Consider the following 21,992-nt stretch of genomic DNA (forward strand, 5'->3'; position numbering starts at 1 on the left):
TCCCTGCAGGATCTTGGCTGTTTGTGGCCATCCTGTAGAGGCTGGCCTTCTAACTGGTCAGTGAGATAAGACCTGTGCTTATGTTCATGATGGAATAGCTATTAGGCTTCCTGTGTGTGGGAAGAGCAGATGGAGAAAAGATCTCATGAACTATTGTGTCCCTATCTTTAACACCCAATGCTTGAAACAGACCATGCTTTCTGAGATTTTTGAGAGAGGTGTGTTTTGTCCCCAAGAGCTTTAAGTAAAGCAGAATTCCCTAAGCTTTGGCCTAAGCTTTACTCGGAGAAATGCTAACAAAAGATTTATTATCCAGATTATTACACTTGCTCATCGGGGAGAGAATCACTGTGATTCAGGCTGTCTTCCTTAAACTCTTAGTGATCCTTTCCTTCTTCAAAACAAGTTAGTTCAATTGATGGCAGCTTCATATCTCTGTTGGCTGAAGGAAGGCACTATATACTTGCTTCCAGTCAGCACATAGATACTTTTCCTCATGATTCACCTATTAAAAAAAGAAAGATTTAAAAAAAAAAAAACCTTTTCATTTCAGAATAATTGTAGATTCACAGAAAAGTTTCAAAGTAGTTCTCATATACCTTTACCTAAAGAGAGTTTTAATATACTTTCATCCAACTTTTCCTCACATCTTTCACAATCATGGTACACTTGTCAAAACTAAGAAATTAATGTTGGTACCATGCTATTAACCAAGCTAAGTCTTCTTTTTGGATTTTATCAGATTTTTCACTAGTGTTCTTTTTAAAAAATTTTGTACTCTAATCCAGGATTTCACATTGTTTTGAATTGTCATGGTTCCTTAGTCTCCTCTTACCTGTGACCATTTCTGAGTTTTTCTCTGTTTTTTTTTCTGACATTCACAAATATTTTGCATGTAGAATGTATCTCTGTTGGGTTTGTCTGATGCACCTATTTATTTTAATAATTTTTATTATCTCATAATAGCTTTAGATTTACAAAAATTGAAAACATAGAACAGAGGTCCATATACCCCAAAGCCACTTTTTCTTATTCTTCACATCTTACATTATTGTGGTATATTTGTCACAATTAATGAACTGATACTGGTATATTATTATTGATGAAATTCCATGGTTTCTTCAGATTTTCTTAGTTTTTTACCTAATGTCATTTCTTTTTTTTTTCTATTTTAGGATCCCATTCAGGATGCTGGACCACATTTAGTTGCCATTTCTCCTTAGGCTCCTCTGGTCTGTGACAGTTTCTCAGATTTTTCTTGTTTTTGATGACCTTGGTAGTTTGGAGGAATTCTGGTCAGATATTTTGTAGACTCTTCTTCAGCTTGGATTTGTTTAACATTTCCTTCATAATTAGGCTGAGGTTATGGTTTTATGGGAGGAAGAGTGTAAAGTGCGGTTCTTATCACATCATATAAAAGGTACATAATATTAACGTATTTTATGATTGTTGATGATGACCTTGATACCTTGGCTGAGGTAGTGTTCGTCAGGTTTCTCCATTGTAAAGTTACTCCCCCACTCCCTTTTCATACTATACTCTTCGTAAGAAAGTCACTACGCAGAATACACATTTAAGGATACAAGGAGTAGTGCCTTAGCTTCACCTCCTCGGGGGCAGAGTATCTACATATGTTATTAGAAATTCTCCTGCCTGTAAGCTTTGTCTTATCTCTCCTAGTTATTTGTTCAATTATTTATTTATGTCAGTATGGACTCAAAATTTATTTTATACTTGAATTATAATCTAATATTACTTTACTTATTTTGTTGCTTAAATTGTTTTAACTTTGGCCATTAGCAGCTTTGTCACTTGGCTCCTATATCCCTTTGACACGGCTCCAAATTTTGATTGATTTATTGATTGATTCATTCATTCATTGGAAAACTGCTCCGTTTCTGGCACTACAAGATGCTTCAGGTTCATCTTACATAATTTCTATCTTAGTTCTAAAATCTGCCATTTCTCCAAAAGTGCTATTTCCTTTTACTGGGAAATAGTATTAGAAATGAAACTCTGGGTGCTAGGTTTGCCCATTGCTACCGGAATGTTGTTGCTCCCAGGCCCTCTCTGCAGACCAAAAAGGAAATATATATACATTAACCCATGAATCTATTATTTCTCTGTGTAACTATCTGTATCTATGTTAAGTCAAACATGAATTCATACTGATGTCTCCAATTCTAGTCCAACCTCCTTTGTTTGCTAATTTTTAAATTCTCTTTCCAAAAGTAAGAAACCTGGATATTACCATCTGCCATTCATTTACTTAATTGTAAATTCCAGTATATTTGTATAGTGGTTGGAGATTTGTTAACCTATATTCCTGTGGAAAACAATTTTATCTCTAGAGTACAGTACTCTGTACAGATACTTTTCCCATTAGTCTTACAGACTCCACTCCTTTCATTACATAGATCAGCACATTTCCCCCCACCGCCTTCACTGAGTTTTGTTTTATACGTTTGCAGTTCAGCTAGAATTTTTTGAGGTCACATTTTGCATTCCATCTGGGATCTCCTTGACTTCCTAAATGATTTATGTTTAATTTGCACATGTCAGGATTCACTCTCTGTGCTGAAAGTGTCTATGGGTTTTGACAAATACATAGTGTGGCCCTTTTTTTCCTATTTGCTGTTATAGTATTTTTTCAGAGGTTTAAAAACATTACTTTCATACAAATATAAGGTGTGTCAGAGAATGTATTTAACTTATTTATTACTGAAGAAAATTATAATATATTAAAACCAGTTCAAATAGCATTTCAGAAGCTAGGTATCCAATATTAGCTTAAAGGTACTAAGTTAGATACAAAACTGGTTATTGTCTAGTCAGGTCAGAAGTCATAAATTCTGAGATTATCTCTTCCATGAGAGAGAAATTATTTCCATTTTAACCACGAGAAAACATACAAGTTAGCCTGTGCCCCAACAGGGCTGTAAACACAGCTCAGATAATAGATTGTCAAGAAGAGCACTGCCCCAGGCGAACATCCAGAAACTGCTTTTCAAGTTCTAGATAATTTTTCTGATGCTAACTAAGGTGGTGAAAAAATAAAACTGAGGTAGCTAACAAAATCTCTTAGTGGGAAATGGAAAACGACTGTTCAAGAGATAAATTCAAGAGAGAAAAGAAAGAATAGAATGAATCCAGTTTAAAGTTAGACTCAAACATTTATAGACCTGAAAGCCTTGTACAACTAACTACTCAGAGAGAATGGCAGATTCAACTATGAGCCTTCTGACCCTCAAAGCAAAGAGGGAGACAGGGCAGAAGCTGAGGCACTTGGCAGGGTGAGAGAAGACCTCAGATAAAGCCAAATCAAACTACACTCTTCGGGAGTTTCTATCCAGAATCCTTTGCAAATTAAACCAAGACCATCTGTCCAAACCTGCAACAAGGCAAACAGGGAAGAGATGTTGCCCCCTAGAATACATTTGACTAGGCTAATTTTCTGTAAATATACTGTTGATAGAATATTAAATCCCCACCAAATTGCCTGTCACTAGGGCTGGTCCTCCAAATCCCCTGAAAAATACATACCCAAGTGCTGCGGGACTAAGAATGAAGAATTGCCAAGGGAGCTCTTTAGGCAAGGAACAGGGCTCAGAACAGAACAAAACAGGTCCACCATGTGAGAATCAGAAGCCTGCTCTCAGCCTGATATTGCTTCTAGATGGTTCTGACATAAATCTTCTTTTTGTATTTTTGCATTTTAAGTAAAGGTCCTTTTGAGATGTTCAACCTTTGTTCCTTTGTCTGCACTTACGCTTTAGAGACAGGGATACACTAAGTCTTTATAAACAGCATCGGAAGTATCATGAGAGAAATCCTAGAGGGAAGGAAAGCATCAGAGGTCAAAAGTTGAGGTTACTTGTGGGGTTGGGTCTTCCCCAGAGCTGTAGTTCCCGGGGGCACATCATTGCTCTGGTTTTAGAAGGAAAGCATTCTAATTGGTTCTTTTAAGGGTGATTCCCTTACTGTGTCTTTGTGTAGACCTGGAGTCGAGATCCTTTTTGCCTGAGTCATCATCTTTTAGTCAAGTAGAAGCACTGTGGGATTTCTTCCCCATACAGGACTGATGGAAAATGGCCTTTTGCTTTGAAAGGGTGTTGGAAATACAATCCCTTCTCTGGTCTCAAATTCAGGCAGATCATTTCCAAGATAAGTATTTTTTATTGAACTGTTTTTATTTTCCCAGTGAGGTCACCAGTCTGCCTCCTCAGGAGGCCTCCCACACAGGGAGCATCACACCATCCTGCTCAGCCCGGAGATGCTATCTGGCTGTGCTGGCATACGTCCCGAGCCTGAGACTTAGTGGGAGCAGAGATGGCTCCTCCTTGTCTCACCCACAGAGATGTGAGTCTCAGCACTCCGAGTGACAGTCTTGTGGTTTACAGATGATGAGAAGTGCTCAAGGAACTGCAGGGCAATCATTTTATCTGAGGGAGCTATTTAAGTCCCAAATGTAAGGTTTATGGCTGCAAAAACTTGGAGGAACTTTCCATTTTCATTGTGTTCATTATACATTTCTATAACAATTTCTGGAATATTCTGAAGGCCAAGGTGACCATGCCTTTCAAAGAAGAGACAGTTCTAAGCATCACAAAAAAACACTGTCATATCTATATGCAGATACTATTTTTTCATTATTTATATCACTGCCACCACTGCAAAAAAAAAAAAAAAACAGCAACAAAAGAATCTGCCTATAACTACCTGAAAACCTTTCTTTTGTATATGCTGGGATTTTACTTATAAAAAAATATTTCTGAGTTAAGAAATCTTCCCCCAACATTATAAGTTATCCTTGAAACTGAGGCATGTGAGATATCAGTCATTCACAGTTCAGTGTTATTTAATTATATAACTTGCTTTTGTTTTCCTGACAGCCTTCTGATCAGCTCCTAAGGAAATGCAGATTTTATTGGAAAGCTATGGGGAGTTGGGGGGCGGTGAGAAGGAGTAAAATTGAGGAACACTGGATCATAACTAAAGATCCCTTCAGCCTTAAGACTTTTCCCTTATCGAAATATCCTTTCCTTAAAAACTTTAGATCCTATGTTTAAGCCAATCTGAAGCATAAAATGTTGCTATATTAACACACAACCGAGGATAGTCACTTAATCCAAACACTGGGTCAGGGTCTCACAATCAATTTAGATGTCGACAAGAGAGCAGTTCCAAGTGAATGGCTTACCCTCCACTCTAGCTCCCAGAGAGATTTCAAGCTTTTGGTGGCTGGGAGCACAGGGTGAGTTGTGGGGGGGGTGGGGGGGGAGGGAAAGCCGCAGCACAGCTTCTGAGATGCTCCCAGGTAGTCAGCGTGTAGCGTGCTCTGCAGCTCCCTCAGCTCCTCAATAAGGTCTGTCACCCTTCTACCCTGCTCTCTTCATAACACTCGCCCTTGGATGACATTTGACCCACTGCAACGTAGGTACCCTCAGTCATCCATTCCCAAGCGTGCATAAGTTATGGTTTTTAAATTGCAAACAACAGACACTGACATCTAGTGCCTTTATTTAAAAAGGGAGGCATTGGCACTTGGGCTGTTTCTAGCACTTGGCTGTTGTAAACAGTGCTGCTGTGAACATAGGGGTGCATAAGTTCTTTTGAATTAGCTATCACCCAATATAGGAGACTAATGAACAACACAAGCAAATGAACGAAATTGAACAAGAAACAGAGTAACAGTTATCAGAGGGGAGGGGGCAGGGAGAGACGGGGTAAGTAGAGGAAGGGTTTAGTAAAGGAACTAATATAAATAACCCATGGACATGGGCAACGGGGTCGGGATGGACCATGGGAGGAGATGGGGTGGGCTGGGTGGGGGGTAGCAATGAGGGAAAAAGTGGGATAATTATAATAGAAAAACAATAAAAATAAAATTTAAAAAAAAGAAAAGGGAGGCATTGGAAGATTAATAGAAACTGAACAACAAAGCTGTGGTAGTTTGCAGATGTGAGCCCACTTTTCCACTCCTGTATCCATACCCTTCACCTTGTGACTTTGCAGCGTCTCCCATCAAGGAGTAGAGACTAGTTCCCACCCCCATTGAATCTGGGTTGGTCCTGTGACTTGCTTTGGCCAATAGAATGCAGTGGAGTTGATGTTCCAGTCTGAGCCCAGGTCTCAGCAAGCCTGTGTGCTTCCTTTCACTCTCTTGGAACTCTGTCCAGGTGCATGTGAACAAAATCAAGCTAGACTGCTGGAAGAGGAGAGACTGTGGAGAACAGATATGATCCCAGCTGAGATGACCCTAGGCCACCAGCCTCTAGTTCACCAACAGCTGATCACAGGTACATGTGGAAATGTTTCCAAGACCAGGAGAAACACTCAGCTGGCCAAGCCCAAATTACCGACTTCCAGAATTTTTAGATAAATAAAAGGATATTATTGTATGCTATTACATTTTTGGGATTATTTGTTACACAGCAAAAACTCACTGATACCAAAGCCTTGAGAAGAATGCAATCCAGGAACTAGGGCACTTGTGGTCCCTTTCGAGAGCTTCCACCCAATGCCATAGCTCCAGTTGCCTTTTTGAACCTTACCCATTCCCAGGTAAAAGAATTTGATTGGTCCAGTTGGATCATGTACCCACCCCTAGGATGAGGCTGGAGTCTTCTGGTTTAGCAGCATTGTCAGAACCATCAGGTGCAGAAAAAGGACAGTTCCTTAAAGAGGAGAGGGGCAAGCAGCTGCTATTTCCAGGACAAGAAAGGTCCTGAGTGGACAAAGCACATGTCTACTATAAACCTTTATCCTGTGTACTTACTCAAGGAGGAGTAAGATATTTACTTTCATCAGGGAAGTCTTGGTCCAGTGGAGGAGCCCAGCAAGTAGCAGGTTAGTCACTGCTATCAGACAGGGGCTGCAGATGGCTTTGAGAGCCAGGGAAATGACACCTAACCCAGACTCACTGCCAAGAAAAGATGCTTGGAGAACACTGTGGAACCCAGTTCTGTGGGATAAACAAGGAGTCAGGTGAAGAATCTGGAGTGGTGAGCAGCACTGAGATCCTTCCAGGCACTGGCACTAGCCAGAGTGAAAACCTGGAGTGAGAGTTTTAAACTGTCACCATGGGCCTAATTTATACCATGCTATATCTGGTGTGACTCAACTTCTCAAAATAAATAAATAAATAAATAAATAAATAAATAAATAAGAAAAGAAAAGAAAAATTCCATTCACAGATTCCACCCATTTCTCTTGCTTTATCTCCGTCTGCTATAGTGAGCCTTGTGTGTTTGTTAAGGACTCTGCATTTTCTCCTATAAGCAGTGGGGAGCTATTGCAGGTATTTGAGCAAAGAGAGGGGGCTGGGTGGTCATACTCAGATTCATGTTTCAAAAGAACTATTCTGACAACGAGTAGAAAGAAGGAAGATGTAAGGGGCAAGAAAGGAGGCACGGAGACCAATTAGGGAGCTATTGTTTTCTAGACAAGAAGTAACGGCTTCAACCAAAGGGAGTAGAATGAGGACACAACGGGGATGGGATGGATCTTTTTTACAATATCCTCGAAGGCTGTATGGAGACCGCAGTTGCTTCTGTCTTAAAAACTGCTGTTATTTCCTTAAAGTCAAGCCGTAACTTGGGAGGCCTTTGTGTCTGATAACAGATCTTTCTTTATGCCAAATAAGACATACCTGCCAGGGAGACATTGGTAATACGCTTAAATCTGCATGATGCTGAGACGCCAACCCCTCATTGCCCTTGCTCGCAAAAATAAACAGCTCTCCTTGGACCCACTCAACTTGCCAGAGAGCCAAGCTGTTTCCACACCCGCTTAGAGTCATGGTGTGAGACAGAGGCCCGTCAAAGGCCAGCCCTGAACTAAAACCAGATGGGAGAAGATTCTTGCCAGAGACCATCATCCAAACCTCTTGCTTCTCAGTGATTAGAGGTTGAACGTTCAGAGAAAGTGCATCCGATGCTTTAGTCATAAGTGGATCAACTGCAATAACAATGCAAGGAGGTGTCTGCCTTGTGAGGGATGAAAGGAGCAGCTGCAGAGAGATCCACACTAGGCTTCTGGGGAGAGGAAGAAGGGTGGCCACTTGCTCTAAAGGGTTTGGCCAGAAAGCAAAGAAAAAAAGATTGATTTGAGGTTTCCTCCTTTAATATGATAGATCAGGCTTGGAGAATAGATGCCGGTCTTGGGAGGTTAAAGAAAAAATGTGAAGCTCTAGGGGAGAAAAGTGCATTTTTTAAAACTAGTACTTAAAAAAAAAAAAACCCTTGATGCTCAATAAGGATCAGTTATTCAATTAGTATGTTCCATGTCTGTTACAAGCCTAAAAAGTTACAGTAGTGTATATGACCCTTTCACTCTGGTGGGAAAGCCCAGACATTTGCATGGAAAAATGTTGATATTAAAAGAAGGAATAAAGGTTAGTAGCAACCAGAATATATTGGTGTTGGCAAAAGGAGGAGGTGACTGAGGAAAGAAGGCAATTTGGCAACAAAATCCAATTTTAGACTTTTGTTTTAATCTCCAAACGATACCAGCAAGTCACAGAGCTTCACTGACATGCCTGAAAGAAGACTGTACACCACAAAGCCTTCTACAGTCTGGTTTCCTTACCAGGCCACCTTGCCTACGCAATGCATGCTCAATGCATTATTTGTTTTTCATACGTCTTGTAATTATTATTATATTGTCAATTGCATAATTTTATTGTAGTGTGGGTCTGCATGTGTATGCATGTTTAAAGTATTGATTTGTTAAATGCGACATTTCAAATATACACATGTTACATAATTCTGTCTTTCTACTGAAGTCAGGTGAGGAGGTAAATAAGTTCTGTAATATTGTGGGAGATCCCTCCACGGGACACTCCTGTTAAAAGGCAACCATGTTGCCTTATAGTCATGACAGCACCAAGTTGGATGAGGGGCCGGCATTGCTTTGCTTGGTCAGTGGGCCTGAGGGCCTGGGAGAAAGGTAAGGAAGATGCTTTTGAAGGGACTGAAGTTGGGAGCGGTCTCTGTGTTACTGGGCACTGGTCCCCAATACAGAAGCATAATTCTGAGGTCCCAGCCGGGGATCCAGGGCCTCCCGGAATAGGAGTGGGGAGAATCGCTGGCTGACCTTTTCTGTCAGCTTTGCTCTTTCCCTGTACCAGGCTCATAATAAATGTTCCATCTGTTGTAGCTACAACCATGTTTTCTTCCCCTGTCTAAGCTTCATTTTTCTCTTTTCAAAAATAGGGTTAATAGCAGGCACCTCATTCATGCGGTGCTTGTGGAGAGTAAATGCAGCCGAGTATGTAAGATGCTTAGCACCGTGCCTGGCACATAACAAATGTGTGGTGCATGTGCAGTGTTGTTATTAATATTACTGATAATAAGTCATATGAACGCTTTTTCTGAAGAATACAGTAGAATCGCTTCCTATTCTGACTGCCACTTCTTGACTGGACTCTCTTCCCTCTTGAGACTGTTAAATGAGGCACACTTTTCCTTTTTTTATCTTTATCCTTCTGGCCCAGGCTGCTGCTGTTTCTGGGGACTTGCTACTTCTGTGCACCCTGGGAAAAGGGCCTCCGCCAGGAATTCCCATTTATTCGAGGGCCACAGAAAGCTGCAGTCATTTTTTTCCCCCAGCTCTCACAATCTAGTCTAGACACTCTGAGGAGGTGGAAGATATAATTACAGCTTGAAACACTTAACATGCACCAGCAACTCAGCTCCTCCTGCATGTGTGTGTGACTCAAGGCCCGAGAGGTCACCGAAATCTGATGATTCACTTGCCTAGATAAGCTGGAAGTGAAACCCTAGAGGTTCAGGCTCCAGTTGCCTTGACCACGCAGCGCCCTTTACCGGAAATAAATTTCTCCATTTGGTTCAATTCAATTCAAAGCAAGACCCTCTGCGTACCACATTGTGCCAGTTCTCAGGCCATGCTGGTTATTCTCTCCGGGCTGCTTTTCTCTGCCCTGCTCTGCACCTGGGAGGCTGACCTTTCCTGATGGCATCACCCAGCTCTTTGCCCTCTGGTCTCCAGTTGGAGTCTGTCTGTGGCAGGACTGGCAGGATGGATATTACAGGTCAGAAGGGAAACAGGCCCCCTCAACTCCCCCGCTGGTTCTCCTTTGGCTACAATTTCTGTCTGCTGACCTCTCTTCCACCGTTACAGTTGGCTTCTGCTCACCATAATCTGGTAATATCATTTCCCCCCCTTGTTCCTTCCAGGGTGGTAACAGCCTCCCTCTGGGCCTAGTCCATGGCATGGCATTACCTCCTGTCTCCCTGCACCTCTGTGAGTACTGCCTTCATGACACTCTTTCCAGAGAAGCCACTGAGGGTGCCATCTGTTCCTTGGCTGGACCCTGACTGGCGCCAAGAGGATCTTGCCCCTGGGAAGCACCCGGTCAGCTTGGACTCGTTATCCCAGACATCAGTCTGTGTGCAGCATCCCACAGCTGCTCTTGCATCCAAGAGCCAGCTCTACTATTGTGTGCTAAATATGTCTGCTTCACTTGCCTCATTTTTTTTTTACCATATGTTAATCCCATTTAAATCTATCTATCTATCTATCTATCTATCTATCTATCTATCTACCTACCTATTATTTATTTAAACTGAGGTACAATTGACATATAACACACAAAAAAATGTTTTATCACCATCTAAATAAAAATGAATATATTTGTCCAAAATAGAAGACAAGAGTAAAACAAAACGGTATTGCTGAGCTCTAGCTCAGCATCACTGTGGTTAAGGGCACACTGTTATTTTGCCTAGACTGAAACCCTGCTTCTCCCACTTTTCTGCTGTGTGACCATGAGTGAGTCACATAGCCTCTCTGTGCTTCAGTTTCATCATCTGGGAGTCATAATTTTATCTGCTTCATTGGGTTGTGAGGATGAACTAAATTAGTTTATTAATCAGTTATATGTCTAGGCAATGTAGGGACAGCCCTGAGAACACGGCCAGGCACACGGAAAGCACTATTTGGATTTCGGCTGCCATTGTTTTGATGACAGTGATGTGATGCCGATCGAATTACCTGACTCAGGCTCTGAGCTGGAAGGCTGTTAGCAAGGGGTGAAGACACATCAGCCCCAGACTGGGGCTTTCTCCCTGATGTAATTAGAGTTTGGAAAAAATAGAAAGTAATAACTTCCTTATGTTGCGGTTCACTGCTGTTTGTTTCTCTGAGCACCATCTAAAAATTATTGATGTACCACAGAAACTGGCCTTAGGTACCAGCTGTGGAACATCTCATACACGTTAGGAAACACAGACAGGGAAACAAATAACTGGAGTGCTATAGCAAACCAACAATAAACAAAGTGTAGGAGGCAGCCCAGAGAAATGAGTGACAGGCCCGGAGGTGGAAAGTTGGAAGAAAACTGTTGGCCAGGTTTGTCCGAATCTGAGCTGGGGTTGGAAAACTGGCAGAGAAAGGGGATCTCTGGGGTAGAGGGCAGGTCGATACCTTAGCATAGTATGCTTAGGAAAGGATAACATTCACACACACACACACACACACACACACACACGCAACTCCCCACCAAACAGGCAGCAATGGCTTAGGAAGAGCTGTCTAGAAGAGCACTTCTCCAGGTGTGGTTCTCAGCACTGCCACATCGACAAGACTTGGGAACTTGTTAGAAATGCAACTGATCAGGCTCCCTGAGCTACTGGATTGGACACTCTGAATGGAGGCCCTCCCAGCAGTTGGGATTTAACAAGTCCTCCAGGAGAGTCTTATGCCTGTTAGAGTTTGGGAACTCCTGGCCTAGAGAAAGATGGGAGAGTATTAGCAATAATAATGAGCATGAGATTTTGCACACAATCACAATAAGAGGCATTTATTGAGTACTTCCTACGTGCCAGGTATTGTGCTACCCATTCTGTCTCCTGTAATTCTCACATCAGCCCTGACATACCTTTATGCCCATTTTACAGATGAGCAAATTGAGGCTTGGGTTGAGTTTGATAAACAATCGTTCTTAAGGCAATGGAGCCTAGAATACTGAGGCCACAGGGTGGTGGAAGGAAAGCCTGAGAATGGATTTGAAATGATTGTCAAGAGGTGTCTACAGCGGTGTTGTCCAGTAGAACTTCTTCTGTGATGGTGGCAGTGTTGGGCATCTGCACAGTCTGATAGTGTAGCCGCTAGCCACATGTAGTGAAATGACTAGTGACTACATTGTGACTACTATGACAGAGGAAGTGAAGTTTAAATTTTCATAAATTTAAATGTAAGTATCCATATGGGGCTAATGGTTACCATCTTAAATGGTGCAGGTCTAAAGTCACAGTAAGTTCAAGGGCAAAACATGACCTTAGGTCTGTCTGACTCTCAAAACCATGGGTATACCCAGTCTGGCTCCTAACATAGAGCCTCTCTTGCCTGATATCTGAAAAGGACTGGGATCTCTTCCTGGTCAAGTCCCTGGGAAATTACCCCTTGACCCAGGATGACTCTCTGAGAGCCCCATCCTTAGCTGATTGTGTTTGCCCAGCAATTGGAGGGAAGGAATAGAAAGGAGCCATAATCAGCTGGTCCCCAAATGGCCCCCATGGTACGAATGAGACCTGGCTGGTGGCTTTCAGATCACGGATTGCCACTGACCCTGTCTCTCCTGTGTGTTTATCCTGCTGGCCCTTCTGTCAACATGAGACATCGGGTGGCCCATCCATAGGCTGCAGGAGGTCTCCTAGAAGACATGTTCTTTAAATAAAATTCCAGAATTTGAGCACATTTTATTTTTTATTTGCTTGATTCTCCATGGAGCTGACGGAACACTGAAAACTCCTGCTCCCAGGAATTCTTGGCCTCCTCAGGCCTATAAACTGTTTAAATCCACCCCCTGCCTTTGTTTTCACCATCCAATGACCTCATTATTCCAGGCCAGAGATTGGCAAACTGTTTCTGTAACGAGCTAGGTAGTAAATATTTTTGCCTTTGTGAGCCATGTAAAGTCTCTGCTTCATATTCTTCTTTGTGTGAATATTTTACTTGACAACTCTTTAAAAATGTAAAAGCCATTCCTAACAGGCAGGATGGGGCTCACCAGCCTCGGGTTGCTCTTTATTCTGGGCTCTCTTGTCTCGCAAACAAATGTTTATCAAACTTCAGGGGACACCAGGCTATTCTGGGTGAGCTGGTAGAAACCACAGATTGCTGGGCTTCTCCGAAGTTATGATGTGGTGGGGGTTGAGCTGGGACGTAGGAACGGCATGATTTAACCAACATTCGAAGTGGCCATTCTGATGAAGATGGCTGTGGTCCACCTTTTGAGAGACACTGTTAGAGGTGAAAGGGCGCTTAGAGTGCATTCAGTGACCACCCCCATTGGGGGATTGTGGTCCAGGGAAGGGAAGGGATCTGTGCTGAGGGTTTCTGAGTCAGGGCCACAAGGCAAGTGCCACTGCCATAGGCAGAGCAAGGAGATGGGGACAAACTGGACCTTTCGTGATTCCATTTAGCCACTGGCAGCCAGCATCCTCCGAAGGTGGCCATACTGCAGCACTTTCAACAAAATTCCCTTTCTTACTTAAGCCAGTTTGAGTCAGATAGCTGATACAGACCCGTCTTTCCACCAGCCTTGTTTGATCCACCTTTTTGGAGAGAACAATTTTTGAAGGGATACTCCCCAAGCATCATTCGCATGTTTAATCCTTTAAACGTCAAGGCCTTTGTAATAAACAGGGTAGGTCACACATACCTTCCTGCACCTGAAGGCTGAGTGTGTAGAGTTGAAAGTGGGCCAGGTCCGGAACTGAGAATTTTGGCTCTTGATCTTGCTTCTATCATCATATAACTGTTTAAAATGGGCAAATCAATTAACTTCTCTGGGCTTAGTTTTTCCATCTGGAAAATGAGGGGGTTGGAAAGAGCCATTTTTTGATTCCTTTTATTCTAGTCATTATTACCATTGCGTTCTTGTCAACACCACTCACTTTACTTTTCATAGCTCACTCCCCCCAACTCTCGCTCTTTTCCTTACCTCCCTCCCTCCCTTGCTTCCTTCTTTCCTTCCTTTCTTTCCTTCTTCCTTCCCTCCTTTCCTTTCCCCCTCTCCTCTCCTCTCCTCTTTTTCTTTCTTTCTTTCCAGAGAAGAAACACACACCAAAAAATAGGACCATTGACTTTGGCTCAGTCTATTCTTTCCTGGCAGAAATTATATCCTGAGGAGCTCATATATGTTTGCATTTGAATGATCAGCCCTCAAAAATTTCTGTGAGGAACTTAAACATTTCCTTGAGGAATGGAGCTAATTGACAGAACATGAATTTTGGTTGGGTGGAAAAACATTTATTTTTTAATTTGGTAAAAATTAATCAGGCTAGTCAATTGAACAGCAACAACAACAAAATACATGTACCTCTCAATTTGGTCATGCTGGTGGAATTGTTAGAGAGGACAAGGGTCTCAAGGTCTAGGCCATTCTTACTAAATGCTATTCTTGCTAAACATTAAAATATACTACAGTATATTTTAGACCAGCTATAAACAGGATAAACTTGATAGGAACCCAATCTGATCAATGTAGCCAACCACAAAAATAAATCAACATGTAATTAAGCAAGTAGTCTGTATAAGCAATGGCTAAGCCTTCTTCCTGGGAAGCAGAGCTTTGGATATGAATCCTCTGTCTCCTTGATTTGCTGCAAGTAACTTCCTTGTTACAAGCACATCTTGTTCTTGATGTGGTTCTCAAGTGGTGAACCCCTTGAGTTTGGTAACAGAAGAATTGACCTGGGCCCCATACCCCTGAAAGGCTGGCCACCCCCTTCTTGCAGGTTTTTCTCTTACTTTCTCTTCACCAAGGGTGGACAATACCTAATTCTGTCTTCAACATGTTGTGACAGGAGCCAGGGAGGCCTAGGTGGTTGGAGCTCACACTCATGTAAAATTGTTCTTGTTTGACTTTTAATAATATTTGTTCTTTTTTCTTTTAAATCCGAAAGCATTACCCGTTCAAAGCAGAAAATGTAAGAAAACAGAAAACACACAAAGAAGGAGCAACACAATCGCCTGTAATCCCACAGCCCAGAGGTGACCACATGCAGTGTTTTAGCTGTTTTGTTTCAACAACTATTCTAATCAGCAAAGCAATGTATGCCCAAAGTTCAAGCAAACACTCAAACGAAAAATTAATCACCGCTAATCCCAGCGCTGATGATAGGCACATGAAGCCTTTGAATGCCCTGCCCCACCCTGGCCTCCCAGCTTGCTGCCTTTCCTCACGTTTGCTTTGTTTCCATGCACCAGGATTTCATGTTCTGTGAACTGAAGGCATTGGGCTTGGCAGAAAGGCACGAGTGTGTTTGCTTTAGTCTTCGGGGCGATGCCTTCCAGAGGGCTGGACCCCAGGGAGGGTCCGTGTGCAGGAAAACCAGCTCCACAGAAACACACAGCTGCCAGGACCCTCCTCCCCTCCCCAGAATTTAAACAGAGAATCTAAAACTCTCCCACAGGGGGTTTTCAAACTGGTTTGAATGCCAGCTGTACTCACAAACAGCACTATGGCCTAAAATGTCGTTTTATTTAAAGATTAAACTTCTGGTGCCATGTTATAACTGAGCATCTTTCTCTCCAAACCAGTTCCCCTTTTCTGCCTTTCTTACTTCTGCCAGAAATACCCTCACTGTCCCTAACGCCCAGACTCCACTTTCTCTGGCCCCATCTTTTCTGACTGGAAAAGGTCCTGAATATTTTCTTACCATGTATGTGATAACGCGTAGTGGGATAAACATTCCAGTGGCTTTCGAGTCAGTCTGACTTGGATTTAAATTTTGCTTTTTCCCCTTACCAGCAGCATGTGAGCTTGGATAAGTTAACCAACCACCTCCAACCTCTGTTTCAGGTTCTGTCAAAGGTGATGGTAACTGTTATGCATTAAGTGCTTGCTGTGTGCATAACACTCTTCTTACTGCTTGGTAAATATTAACTCACTTAATCCTCATGATCACATTATAAATATCATTATTCTCATTGTGCTGGACAAAGACATTGGCCCAGAGAGGTCAAGCCACTTGCTCTAGGTCACATGGCCAAGTGGCCAAACCAGAGGACAGACATAGTCTTTTTTTAACCATTCCTCTACTTACCCGCCAGTGAGGAAAGTGTTTACTCCAAAAGGTATCGTGAGGGTTGAATGAGAATTTATATATAGTGCCTAAGCAAAGTCTGACCAATCCACATGCTTTACTTTTCTTTAAAAAAACTTGGAAAATTTTCCTTTTGAGTGGTATTATCCTTGTCCTACCTTTTTTGGGGGGTAAGAGTTTCGGAAATTGAAACTGAAATACAAACAGTCCAGAAATGTTTAATGGCCAGGTTATAAAAACATAATTGTATCATATATTGTGCATTAACTATGTTTCAGGTACTATTGTAAATATTTTAAAAGAATGACCTAAGGAGTCCTCCTGGTAGTCTTGTGAGGTATGGCCTATAGTGTCCTCAGCCTGGGGCATCCATCAGTTAAGTACCCACGATGTGCCAGCTGCTTCCTGAAGACATTATCTCTTTTGAGCCTTATAATGATTTTTCAAAAGAGGAAACACTCGCCCCATTTTTTAGATGGGAAAACCAAGGCCCAGGAGGCCTAGGTGGCTTGTTTTGGAATGTGAAGAAATAAAATGGCTGAGCTGGGATTTGAAATCAAACTGTTGTGACTCCAAAGCCAGCTGTCTCTCCAGGGCCTAGGAATAAAATTACATGGGTGTGACCGAAGGCCAATGAACATATACTAAGTGATGCCTAGGTATGTCACAGTGCAGCTGAGCAAACCGTTGGGGACCTGTCCAGCCCAAAGCACACAGTGTGGGGTCAAGAGTAGTCCTCCTGTGGGTAAGGAACGGAATTCTACAGTGTTTGTGAAAGTGATTTTGTCCCAGAAACGACTGTTTCTTTGTTCGGAATTTCAGTTGATAAGCTCTAAATGAATGTTAGAGGCTCTTTTCGGGGAGCGAAGCACAGTTAGTGTGATGTACTGAACTCGGTGGTGGTGAGCAACCTCACAGAGAGGCGTTCTTATTGGACGTGTCTTCAGTTCAATATCTGCTGGCTTCTGAATGGTTCCTCCAAGAAGTGCTCTCCCGGACTGAGTCATGCTGGATACCTTTCCTCTGACTGGGAGGAATTCCATCTCTGTTCCTCTCTGCAGTCAGCTGGGGCCAGCAGTGTAGCCCAGAGGATTAGCAGGATTTGTGCCCGGGGCCCGGGAGACCTGCCCCGGCGTGCAGGTCAGTGACTTCTGAATGACCTTCCGCCCTGAGACAAATGACTGCTGGACCCGGACTTCTCCCCCTTCCTGGAGAAGCTAGCTTCCTTAGGCCTGCTTCTTAGAGTTTCTTGGTTCACTTGGTTTGTGGAGGAAGACGGGACAGGAAAGAGGGGGCAGCTTCTCCGTTCTCCAAGGGAGAAGGAACTCTGGGCCATATAGCCCTTTCAACACAGGCAACTGCTTGTTTGTGTGGTTCTCAAGTTTCCCAACCTGTCCAAATGAGCCCTTGGAGTTGGCTTTTTAGCTCAGAGAAAATACTTGGAGTTGCCAGTGTTGCAGTGAAATAAATCGGGGGGTTGCCCCTCCCCCAGCTGGATCAGTTTGTTGTCAAAGATAAGGCTTTCCCAGATGTCAACATAAAGCCCACAGGAAGGACTCTGTGGGCAGGAGGCTGCTGTGGCATTGGCAGCTGGGGACCCCCTCTCCCTGACCCGTTTAAGTCACACTATGATTGATGACTAGAAGGGTAAAAAAAGCAACTGTGGATGGAAGGCAGTGGGAGAAGAGAAAAACAGCAGTGCCTATTCCTGGCACCTGTCCCTGCTTGAGGTGGAGGAGGTGCTGTAAGTAGTCTGGTCATGACAGTTACGGGTTTTGGTGTCAGACAAGCTGAATTCGAATCCCAGCAACATCACTTATTAGCTGGGTGAGTTTGGGTTAAATTTGTAACACTGATCTGAGTCTCAGTGTCCCAGAATCGGGAGAGGATCGTCTTATCTCTCTTGCAGGGCTGTCCTGGGGATTAAATGAGATAATACAGGGGAAAGTCTGTATAGCAGAATCTGGCAAATAGCAGCAATTATTTTGATTATATAAAATACGCAGACCAGTGCCTGGCACCAAAGAAAGGCTCCATAAGTGGTACCTGTTGACTGGGATCCTGGATCACCAGTGTTGGGAGGGTGCTTTCCGAAGCCACAGTGGCAGGCCCAGAATCAACACTCCTAGCTCGTGGCAGACAGAGGACTGACCATGCTTTCTGCCTTCTCTCCCTTTGTGCAATGCCCAGGCCACGGCTTTGCTCAGCAAACTTAGTCCGGGGTTGTAAAAGTTGAGTTTGCTGAGGACAATTCTATATTATAGTGTCAATCTGACAGGGTCCAGGCTGCCAGTTTCATTTGGTTTGAGAGCCAGTTGCATGGTGGGAACACAAAAAATACAAGACTTGGCAGCTTACAGGAATGGGTTTAAATTTTACCTGCAACTTATCCATTCTGTGGTTTTGGGCCATCAACTAGACTCTCTGAGACTCAGTTTCCACAGCCCTTACTGAGGTCTCTGCCTGTGTTTGGACTCACAGGTGAGCGAGAGTTCTCCTAGGTCCCTTAGCTTATGGTGCTGGGTCTCATAGCTCTCACCGAGGCACTTTTGTTTGAGGATGAATGTGTTATTGAAAAAGGGGGAGAGAAAGTAGAAATGTCTTATGCCACCATGGTGCCAACCTGACTGCCTGAGATTCAGTTTCTTATTTTGTAAAATGGTGATATAAACAGTTACAACCTCAAAACACATTGGTGAAAATTGAGTGAGTTAATATAAAGAGTACAGAACAGTGCAGGCACATAGGACTCACTAGGCATCACTGTTATTATTATTACAAAAGGTCAGGTTGTAGGGTCTAGGTACTTGGAAACCGTTTCTCTGCCTCCAGCCAATTTTGTGCCTCAGAGGCTCGATTGGTGGCCTTGGTCACAAGATAAGGGGGTGGCAGAGCTGTTGCCAGGCGGAACGGTGGCATGGGAGTTACCCAGGATTTATGGGAACAGGAGGACATTAACTTGCAATCTTGGCATGGATTTGGGGTAGAGATCTGAAGCCAGACTTTCTCTGTGGCCGGTGTTCGTGAGCGACACCTATTGCATCATTCTTGTTATTTTTTGTGACTGGAGCGAAGCAGAGGCTTTTCTTGGTTCAAACGGAAATCATGGGCAAGGCCAAGCAGAGAAGCTGGGCAGCTGTCAGGAGAATTCAGGCTGCAGTGGCATAGTGCCCAGGCCAGCAGCATGTGACAGGGAGAAATGTCGTGGAACGTGACATTCACTGCCCAGAAATGTCCCCATACTGCCCGCTCTGGTCCAGCTGCTCAGGACAGGGAGGAAACTAGCATTTTCCCGGTGCCATTGTGTTCCTGACAGGTCGTCACTCTTAGCTCAGCTCATCCTCATAACCCCTCAAGCTGATTATGGAAGAGGAAGGCGAAGGGGAAGAGGAAGACGAAGAGGAGATTCAGAAGTGTCCAAGGGCACAGAAATGAGCAGAGCCAACATTCAAGCTTGCACCCATGCTTCTTGTATGGCCCTGGATTGTTCCTTCTGGCCCAGGTATACATCACTGGTAGCATCTGCCTTACCCCTAATCAGTGCCGTGCATGGCTGGAGGAGACAGAACTAAACCTAGAGGAAGGCAGCTCCTGGCACTAATGGCCTGAGATAAGAAAAAGCTTGAGCCCAAGACCTGTTCCTGGTTTGAGTAAATCTCGTTGACCCTTGCCTTCCACCTTCCCGCCCCCAGTTCCCGGGACACACCCTTGGCTTGGAGGGAGTCGCCTGTCCTGGTGCCAGCCCAGCAGGCTTGGTCCAAACAACAATAGCTGGAAGGGCCTCTTGGAGCAAGTACTTCCTGAAGTGCCCAGAACAGCCACTGTCCCCGCAGATCAGGAACAATCATAGCTCACGCCAGCTTCCGCGCTCCTGTCGGGGCCTCCTGCGTTCTGTGCGAGAGCCCGGGGCCAGCTGCTGCGGGCTCTGAGCTTCAGGAGGGACGAGCAAGGATAAGTGTGGGAGGCCAAGGCTTGGGCTGCTCAAACGCATAAAGGGTCTGGGGCTTCAGGATATAGATTATTTTCCACATTGGAGCTGGAGGATAATTCCTGAATTCTCACTTTCCTTCACCCTTCCTGTAAACCAACTGCCTCATTCTTGATCTTTGTACTTCCGTCATCTTTCTTCAGGTTTTATAAACAAAGAAGGAGAAAAAGGGGAAAAAAAAAAGCCAAAAGGAAAAAATAAATTCTGTAATCAGACTATACACCCAGTTATTCATTAGGAACAGTAAATGAGGCCTGCTATGTGCCAAGCACAGTGAGGTACAAAACAGAATTGTTCAGTACTTACTCACTCCTGTATTTATCGACTCATTTTGTAATGATAGAGCCCCTGCCAGGTGGCAGGCATTGTGGATGCATCGATGCCTGGGCAGCCTGGGCCCTGCCAGCTCCGGAAGGTCGGCAAGTGAGCCAGCATTGGAAATATCCGGTTTGGGTAGCGGACCCTGACTAACAGTCCTGGAGGATGGACAGGAGGGAGCCCAAGGGAACATGAAGTTAGGCTGTAGGGTGAAAGAATGCACAGGAAGAGAAATTGGCATTTGTGAAAGCTGGAATGCATGTTTCCCAACAAACATAAAGGAGGTCCATGTGGCCGGATAGCGAGAGGAGTAATAGTCCCTAGCGGTGAGGCTTCAGCCTGCCTGGGTTAGATTCCTCGCTGGGCCACTTATGACTGTGTGCCTTCTGCCAAGCTACCGAACTTCCTGTAACTCACGTTACTTGTCTGTAAGATGGAGAGGAAGAAATATCAGGTTGTGATAAAGATTAAATTGAGCTAATACGCATAAAGTGCTGCCACTGTAACCTGTGTGCAATAAGTGTCGTAGAAGCGTCAGCCATGATTAGGCAGGGAATGATGGCCAGAAAGCTTGGAGAAGTGGGCAGTTCCACTCACCTGGAATGAACTCCAATGCGGGCCAGGCACCAACGGCAAATCACACAGAATCAGAAAGACCCAGCACCTGCCCACAGGCAACTTGCAGTATTCAGTTGTTAAAAGCTTGGACCTGGAATCAGAGGGACCTGGATTCTAATCTCACCTCTTCTGTGTGACCTTGGGTTTATTCACCTTCTTTGAGCCTCACTCTTCTCATCTGTAAAATGGGCGTAACAATAGTACATTCCTTATAGGGTTTGAGTGAGAACTCAATGAGGAAATACATGTGAAGTAAAGAGCTTAAAAAACATGGTATTAAACAATAGTAGCTATTATGACAGCTGCTATAAGATTAAAGAGAAATAACCTTAACATAAGGGAGACTATCTTGTAATAATGGGGATGATGATGCCCTTGGACACTGGCTACAATTTCTCAGAGGCTTCCCATTGTTCTAGAATAAAGATGTTGCTGATTCACTGGTTTCGTCTTTTGTCTTTATCTTTCTGGCTTTTTCTTTATTTCATCTATTCTGTTTGTATACACACTTCCTAGAAAGTTCCACTCCAAACCTTTCAGATCACAGGTGAAACATCATTCACCAGAGGAAACTTTCCCGAACCTCAGACATGTTCAAGTTTATGTTGCCCCATCACACATGCTCATAGAGCCATTTATTTTGATTAGCATCGCTGGACTCATGAAGCCAGAGGTCATATCTGCTTTACTTATATCTCCAGCACTTACTATGGTCTCCATAATAAGCTAACCAATAAATATTTACTAAACGAATGAATAAATAAGAAAGCAATGTAAGAGTGTAACCCACCCCCCCCCCATTCTTTTAACATTACTCCTGTAAATGATGGCCTGTTAACTCATATGTGACTGCAGATACACAACCTGTTTGCTTAAGAATTCTAGGAACTAACTCCAAAAGAAGCCAGCTCCAATCTTCAGACATTCTACCTCCAGATTTGCTGACCTCCAACCAGTTAGCTGAACAAGCTGTGTTAGCTTACACGCAATCC

General features: G+C 43.6%; 1 long non-coding RNA gene across 1 annotated transcript; it reads right to left on the reverse strand.

Moving 5' to 3' along the window:
* Positions 1–289: 289 nt before the first annotated feature.
* Positions 290–15,844, reverse strand: LOC150018046 (uncharacterized). Its single transcript, XR_016509189.1, has 3 exons — positions 15,690–15,844; positions 13,688–13,833; positions 290–505 (listed from the first exon to the last, which is right to left on the reverse strand). It is a non-coding gene; the product is annotated as an uncharacterized LOC150018046 (long non-coding RNA).
* Positions 15,845–21,992: the final 6,148 nt, after the last annotated feature.

This window comes from Furipterus horrens, unplaced genomic scaffold, assembly GCF_987537825.1.
Source record: "Furipterus horrens unplaced genomic scaffold, mFurHor1.1.pri manual_scaffold_2, whole genome shotgun sequence".
Classification (NCBI taxonomy): domain Eukaryota; kingdom Metazoa; phylum Chordata; class Mammalia; order Chiroptera; family Furipteridae; genus Furipterus; species Furipterus horrens.